General features: G+C 41.9%; 1 protein-coding gene and 1 long non-coding RNA gene across 2 annotated transcripts in view; both read right to left on the bottom strand.

Moving 5' to 3' along the window:
• Positions 1 to 3883, bottom strand: part of LOC308467642 (far upstream element-binding protein 3-like) — a gene marked incomplete at its 3' end in the record, with an annotated part of 128700 nt that extends 124817 nt beyond the window's left edge. Inside the window, exon 1 of the mRNA XM_080989373.1 lies at positions 3770 to 3883. The remainder of the gene's footprint in view (positions 1 to 3769) is intronic.
• LOC308467818 lies at positions 1146 to 2154 on the bottom strand. The gene is made up of 2 exons (XR_013981313.1): positions 1498 to 2154; positions 1146 to 1466 (listed from the first exon to the last, which is right to left on the bottom strand). It is a non-coding gene; the product is annotated as an uncharacterized lncRNA (long non-coding RNA).
• Positions 3884 to 8434: the final 4551 nt, after the last annotated feature.

The raw sequence follows: 8434 nt of genomic DNA on the forward strand, positions 1-8434 counted from the left end.
TAGAACGCTGTGTGGTAGCCTTTTTTGAGGTTTTTAAAGACTTTGGTGGTTTTTGAAGCTTTTCCAAAACTTTCCCGACACCGTGCTTCGCAAGACGAAAAAAATCGCAAGACGACAAAACTTGCGGAACGAATTAATTTCGTCTTGCGAGGCACCACTGTACTATTACTAATTTTTCCCCTCATCTATTTCATAGAATCATAGAGTTGGAAGAGACCACATTTCTCTCGCCTCTATTTCTTCTTTATATTTTACTCCATTTTCCCTTCCTTCCCTTCTTTTTCTTCCTTTTCCTCTCTCCCTTGTCTTTGTTGTGTTTTGTGTTGTTCTGCTCCTGAACACAACCTTGCCAGTCTTAAATTCTTAACTCTCTACTACAAATCCCTAACCTCTTTTCCCACCCTTAACTGGATCCCACTCCCCCCCCCCATTGTGTGCATGAGCATGTAGGTATGTGCCCACAGGGATATCTACAAATTACCCTCCCCACCCTCCCTCTCCCTCTGGCCCCACCCTATTGGTCTCTTGAATCTCTGCCTATTAACCCTTTTATGTCAACTGTTTGTCTGTTGGTCTATTTGTCTGTCTGCTTGTCTGCCCCCTGCTTCACCAACACCGCTGAGGCAACTACAGAAACCCCAGAGAAGCCCTTAAAACACAGCCCAGATGTGACAAAAATGGCCGCCTAATTGACTATGTTAGAGAAGAAACAAGAAGGGAGGGCAAAAGGTTTAAGAGGCTACCTTATGTGGTGGCAATGTAAAATTATCAAAAAGGCCTGGGGAAAGACATATAAAAATTTTAAGAAAATGTGGGGAATGATTGTTTAAAAAATCGAAGTTATGATCTTGAGATGTACAGGACTTTATGGATTGTTTGAGGGGAAAACTTTGTTCCGATATACGAGACTGGATGCCGGGCCAAGACCAGCCAGCCCCTATGGAAGGAAGACGACTCAGCCAAAGAAGATAAAGAAAAACACTGGTAAAATAAATTACTGAACTATGCAGAACAAATTATTATAAAAAGGGCAAGTGTTAAATGCATATTTTTAAGCTTTGTGTATATATTATTACATTAGTATAACTGAGGCATCTGATCAGGATCTGCTTTGAGCTTAAAAAATATATTTGTAAATATTTATATCTCTCATGCCAGGGAGAGACCAGCTGAATACTCTGGCAGCTGTTCAAGGGCCCCACTGCTATAAATAGCTGTATTTCAGGGTTGTAAAAAGTATTTCAGGGTTGTAAAAGGAAATTAGAGGCTGGGAGCAAAAAGGTCACACTGACCATACAAATTACAGAATACAATCAAGCTGCAAAAACACAATTAAGAGCTGGTAAATAGTGAAATTTATTGTTTAACAGAAGACTCGAGCCATATTTTCATAAGGTTAAAGGTTAAATTGAAGAGGTTGCTTTTAGAAACAGCAGCTGGTTAGGGAAAAAGGCTTCTCTCTGAAGCTGCTCTGAAGCTTCAGAGACTTTAGAGAACTTAGAGAACTTAGCTTTTACTAAGTTCCTTTTAATTTGAAAAGGCCTTTCCTTCTAAAAATCTATCTATGTTATGTATGAAATATATTGGCTTAAATGTAATTATGCAAAGGATTTAGAAAGTAAGAAATGTTAGATTCTTATGTTAGATTCTTATTATGGTGTGTGAGAAGGTGAACTCAAGATCTCTTTAAGATAAAAAAATTAAAAACCATGCACCATCTGCTTTAGCCATCTGGTTTGCGGTGAATAGGGCAACAGGGGCCAAAGGTTATCTGGTAATTGAGGTGCCTGGTCGAGGTAAATGTAAGATATATGGCTACTTGTCTGCTATTTATGGATAGAAGGAAATATAGCTCTTTGTCTCCCATAAAAGGTAATAGGAAATGGGTGTATCTTTTATGATTGGTTCTAGCAAACAACCAATAGGAATTTCAACCAGGCTGATTGGATAGAGGCAGCCAAAGGAGGAGCAAGGGGGCTGGGCTGAGGAAATATAAGTGCTGGCCATCAGGGCTGGAGTAGGCAGAGCTTTGGTATCCATATACCACTGTGTCTCTCATTTATTTGTCTGACAAATAAATTATTATTTTAATTTCTCTATTGCTGCGTTGAATATTTCATTCCAGCTAAGCGTTAACCACAAGCAGGGTGCTACATAACTTTTAAAAGTCACTTGTACTAAGATGAAGGATGTTTTAAAATTGGACTGTTAAGTATATAAGATATTATGGACGTGCATGAACAAGTATATTATAATGGAACCAAGAGGCGGAGTGGAAGGAAGTCAACCAAAAAATTATGGTTTAATTTGGTTATGATTTTTTTCTTTTCTGTTTTTTCCATTTTGATATTTTTGGAAAAACAATAAAATTTTATTTAAAAGAGAGAGAGAGAGAGAGAGAGAGAGAGAGAGAGAGAGAGAATGTAAAGTGTCAGTGTGTGAATTGTACATGACTCAGCACTGAGTCTCAGAGCCAGATGGCTGGAAGAAGGAAAGGATAATGTTATTTTATTTGAATTTGACAAAATGTAAATCTTTGTCAACAATAAAGAAGCTCAATAGAAAAGAAACTGCTGTAAGTTTATGAGAAGAAAACTCAAGAATATATTCTGCGCACACATCAACACACTGTGGTAGCAGGGCTGGGGCGGGAGAGTGCCAGTGCTCTTTCTAGTAAAGTTGTATGGGATCAGTTTTAACCTGTTATCTCAGAGGATGTGGACAGGCTGCTTGGACGAGTAAAAACAACCACCTGTCTTCTTGACCCTTGTCCATCCTGGCTCATAAAAGCACGGGCATGCACACACACACACAGAACTTTATTGTAGTCCATAGACCCCAAATACACAGTACAACAATAGTAAATATCAACAGTTATTAAGGTGTAAAATCAGCCTTGCTAGCCAACAGAGGAGCATTAGCCTGTACATACTGATTTCTGATTTTTACTGCCTCCAAGAGGAATTTTGCCACAGCCAATATAATAGAATCAAACTTATCCTCAAGGAGAAGCTTAACATAAAAGGATTCAGCAATTCCAGGTTGTTCTGTTGGTATTGGATCGATTAGATGCTGTCTAACCTGTTTATACAGACTACAATACAATAAAATGTGTTCTATACATTCAACTTCCTGGGAACATGGGCACAGCCTATTTTGGCATGGGACACCAGTCAATCTTCACTTCAGCACTTCAGAAGGGAAAAATCTGGCTTTAGAAAACAGAAGGTGATAGTTAGAGACGGTCAAATTTTTAAGGTAGGGAGATAATAAAAAACCCTGCAGGGCCACAGGTCCCGTGAGCAAGATTGTAAATCACTAAAGACAGTATTCCCATAACCTCTGTTTCAGTTTTGACAGCAGTATCATACCCCAGGTGTGTAAGAAAAGATGGTGAAAGACCTATCAAGGAGGCCTTACGCACCATGGTTTTTGACCAGGAGCTGATGTATCAAATGAAGGAGTAGACCGTCCCCAAGGCCATACACACGGATTCTTAGCCAATATTTCATAGCACTCCACCAGGCCTTAATTGAAAATGGACCTTCTGTTTCCAACAGAAGTATCAAATTTGGTACACAATTTAATACCTGAAGTAAGGAAAGGACCTCAGAAACTTTAACTGAAATGTATCAAGCTTGAGAAAAGAGCCCTTGTACAAAATGTTGGCAGCATATAAGAGTTGTGATGCAGATTTCGCATTAGATACTTTTAAGGTATACTGACCTCCCTGTGTATGAAAGAAACAGAGAATTGCCAGTTTGCTTACCTCTGCTACTTGGGGTGTAATCAACCAATGGGTGTTCCAAGACTTTGTGTGGTGAAAGATAAATCCTAAATACCGAAAGCTTTTGGTCTGTTCAAGGCATGACCGTTGAGGAACCATCTGTTTGAGGAGAATTTATTTCCATAATTTTATATTTTGCATAATTGATTGTGAGGTCATTTTCAGAGAAATAATCCAAAAACTTGCTCAGTTGATGTTTTAACCCAGATTTGGAGCGTGAAAGGATAGCAACTTCATCCGCATACAATAGAAGTGGGGTGCTTCTTATCCCCAGTTTGGGGCAGTGCCCATCTCGGCCCATTAGGACTTACTCTAAATCATTTTTAAAAAGATTAAACAATAGGGGGGCATGAATAAAACCCTGTCTGACCCCTCTTGATATCGTGATTTTGTCAGAGTGTTGCCCCAGTGGGCCGTATCTTACCTGCATGTTACTATCACTATATAAGGCTTTTGTAAGGTATAAGAATCTTTTGTCCCCCATCACTCAATACAACTTTGACTACAAAGGAAGATTTTAGGTCCATAAAGGCCACATAGATTGCCTTGGAGTGGTCTGGTCAGATGTTCAGTAGTTTGCATGGAAAGCAGCTTGGGTTTCGGAGATTATGTTATTATTATTTGATTTGATCAGCTCCTCTGGAATCATCATTGCCACTCTTTAGGCTCCTGGTTAATTCTTCTACTATGACCTTGTTCCATAATGGGACATTTAATACGTCAATAGCAGGACCATCACTTCTGGAGAGGGAGTTTGAAGTTTCAGCAAAAATTGTTTTTAAATGATTCTCCCATATATGAGTCGGGATGGTGCACCTGGGGGCAGGAGTGCTATTTTTTAACATATTGAAAACCAAGTGCCAGAACAATTTGGGGTCATTCCACACCAAATCACCTGGTGCCATGTATTCTCATGACTCAGATTTTCTTCAATTTTGGGGGGAAGAAAACTTTTTTAAAAAAATTCTCCTGCACCCAATTTTGGACCAAAATATCTTTAAAAATTAATTTGTGGTTATCTCATAGGTATGTATTGTTTTTTTTTTTGAAGAAAATCTGAGTCGTGAGAGCACGGTCGAGTATGAAAAGCAGGTGATTTGGTGTGGAATGACCCTTTAGCATCATTATTTAAGAAATCGTTCAATAGTACGGACCAGGAATTATGTTCAAGCTGCCTTTTCTTCATTGCTAACAGTGCTTATACTATCTTTTCAATACAAGATAGGTTGGAGGTAAGTAACTTAGGCCAGCTTTACTATACTCTCTGTAAGAGTCCAAGATCTTTTTTCTTTCTATGACAAGCATTGATGAACCAGTTACACCCTGTGTAACTTACACTGCTTGCAGGGCAGCAGTTGAAGAAGGAGCAAAAAGGGTTTTCTTGTGTGTGTGTGTGTGTGTGTGTGTGTGTGTGTGTTTCTTTGTGGCTGATTGGCTGCTCTCCCTGTGCAAAGGTCAGAGGGGGCAGGGTTTCTGTTGAGGCAGGTGATTAGCTGTGGGAGGAGCTTATCAGAGCTTGCAGGGCAGCAGTTGAAGAAGGAGCAAAAAGGGTTTTCTTGTGTGTGTGTGTGTGTGTGTGTGTGTGTGTGTTTCTTTGTGGCTGATTGGCTGCTCTCCCTGTGCAAAGGTCAGAGGGGGCAGGGTTTCTGTTGAGGCAGGTGATTAGCTGTGGGAGGAGCTTATCAGAGCTTGCAGGGCAGCAGCTGAAGAAGGAGCAAAAAGGGTTTGATCCATCTTTTAGATTTAGGGGAGCTAGTCTCAAACGTTTGTTGGGGGAGACCTAGGTTTTTTTTGTGGGGGGAGTTATTTGTCCTGTCTTCACACTTTTTATGATGGAGGACCGCTGTAGCCACCCCCAACAACACGTTCTCAAGATGGAGGGGGAGGGAACAGCTGCAGTCGCCTGTAGTTCCTGCGCAATGTTTGCCATCTTGCCAAAGGTTGCAGGCAGCTTTACCTGCAGCAATTGCATGTTGATTGCCCTCTTAAAAGACAAAGTCCAGCAACTGGAGGAACGTGTAGCTACGCTCCAAAGAATTAGAGAGCTGGAGCTCTTCTTGGAAGCAACAGAGCACACCGTCTCCACCAAGGAGGAGACAGGGGACTCCCCTGAGAAGGACGCTAGTTCACCAACACAGGAGCCAGATATATGGAGAAACGTGACTCAAAGAAGTAGGAGGCCCAGGGTTCGCTCTGATTGTTTAGAAATACACAATCGCTTTGAGGTCCTCTCCCCTAGCATGGAAGACGAAGAGCAGACTCCATTTGAGGATCTCTCCCTCATTACAGTGGATCAGGTATATGAAGACGAGCAGCAAAGTCAGTCCTCAGGGAATGTGCAGGCGACCTTGGAGCGGACAGCTCACGGAAGAACCCCGACCAAACCTAAGAGGAGGCGTGTAGTGGTGATAGGGGATTCCCTACTGAGGGGAACAGAAGCAGTGATCTGTGGGCCTGACAAGATGTCTCGGGAAGTGTGCTGTCTCCCCGGGGCTAAGATCCAAGATGTAACTGAACGACTGCAAGGAATCATAAAACCCACTGACAAATACCCCTTCCTCTTGGTTCATGTGGGAACCAATGACACTGCAAGCAATAGCCTCCAGAAGATCAAAAGAGACTACGAGGCTCTGGGCAGGAAATTGAAGCAATTAAATGCACAAATTGTCATCTCATCTGTCCTCCCAGTTGAACGACGTGGCCCAGGGAGAGAGGGGAAAATAGTGGAAGTGAACAGCTGGCTTCGCAAATGGTGTAAACAGGAACGGTTTGGATTCTTAGATCACGGACTGCAGTTTCTTGAAGATGGACTTCTGGCAAGCGATGGGCTGCACCTCACAACGGTTGGGAGGAATGTTTTTGCCAAAAATCTCAGAAACCTCATCAGGAGGGCTTTAAACTGACTAATGTGGGGGAGGGAGACAGTGCTCCTGAAGGTAGGAGTCTATCAATTGATGAAGATGATCATCCAAATGTCATAGACCAAATGGAGCAAACAGCACGCAGACCTAGTGGTGGGAGGAAAAAATCCTTAAATAAGAGTCACGGGGGAATGATTAATGGACTTCAATGTCTGTACACTAATGCGCAAAGCATGGGAAATAAACAAGATGAGCTTGAGCTCTTGGTACAGCAAACTAAATATGACATAATAGGCATCACTGAAACCTGGTGGGATAAGTCCCACGATTGGAATGTAATAATGGGGGGATACAATCTATTTCAGAGAAACAGACCAGACAAGAAAGGAGGAGGAGTGGCGTTATATGTCAGGGATGTGTATACCTGTGAAGAGATCCAAGATTTAGAACCTCAAAGCCAAAGTGAGAGCATTTGGGTCAAAATTAAGGGAGAGAAGAATAACAGTGACCTCATTGTGGGAGTTTACTATAGATCCCCAAGCCAAACGGAGGACGTAGATGATGCCTTCCTGGAACAGATGGCCAAGCATGCAAAAGGAAGGGAGATAGTAGTAATGGGGGACTTCAGTTACCCGGATATTTGTTGGATGTCAAACTCAGCCAAGAGCATAAGGTCAAACAGATTCCTCACTGGCCTTGCAGACAACTTCATTGTCCAGAAAGTGGGAGAAGCAACAAGAGGAACAGCCATTTTAGATCTGGTCCTAACCAATGTTGATGACCTGGTTAGTGGGGTAGAAGTGGAAGGATCATTAGGCGCGAGTGATCATGCTCTTCTGAAGTTTACTATACAGCGGAAAGGAGCAGCCAAGCATACTAGGACTCAATTTCTTGACTTTAAGAAAGCTGACTTCATAAACCTTAGGGAAGTGCTGGGTGAGATCCCATGGACAGTAATACTAAAAGGAAAGGGAGTTCATGATGGCTGGGAGTTTGTTAAGAGGGAGATACTAAAAGCACAACGTCAGGCAATACCAATGAGACAGAAACATGGAAGGTGCCTAAAGAAGCCAGGGTGGCTATCTAAAGAACTTTTAACTGAGTTAAGATTAAAAAAGGATGTGTACAAAAAATGGAAAAGGGGGGAAACCACCCAAGAGGAATTCAAACAAATAGCCAGCACGTGTAGACACAAAGTCAGAAAAGCTAAAGCACAGAATGAACTCAGGCTTGCTAGAGAGGTTAAAAGCAACAAAAAAGGCTTTTATGGGTATGTCCGTAGCAAAAGGAAGAACAAAGAAACAGTGGGGTCACTCAGAGGAGAAGATGGTGAAATGCAAACAGGGGACACAGAAAGAGCTGAACTCCTCAATGCCTTCTTTGCCTCAGTCTTCTCCGATAAAGAAAACAATGCCCGACCTGAAGAATTTGGAGCAAATGATTCAGCAAAGTAAACACAGCCCAGAATAACTAAGGAGATAGTACAAGAATACTTGGCTAGTTTAGATGTATTCAAGTCTCCAGGGCCAGATGAACTGCATCCAAGAGTATTAAAAGAACTGGCAGATGTGATCTCAGAACCACTGGCAGTCATCTTTGAGAATTCCTGGAGAACAGGCGAAGTCCCGGCAGACTGGAGGAGGGCAAATGTTGTCCCTATTTTCAAAAAGGGGAAAAGAGAGGACCCAAATAATTACCGCCCAGTCAGTCTGACATCAATACCAGGGAAGATTCTGGAGCAGATCATTAAGCAAACAGTCTGTGAGCACCTAGAAAGGAATGCTGT

The sequence above is a fragment of the Podarcis pityusensis genome, assembly GCF_964106645.2.
Source record: "Podarcis pityusensis genome assembly, chromosome: W".
Taxonomy (NCBI): Eukaryota; Metazoa; Chordata; class Lepidosauria; order Squamata; family Lacertidae; genus Podarcis; species Podarcis pityusensis.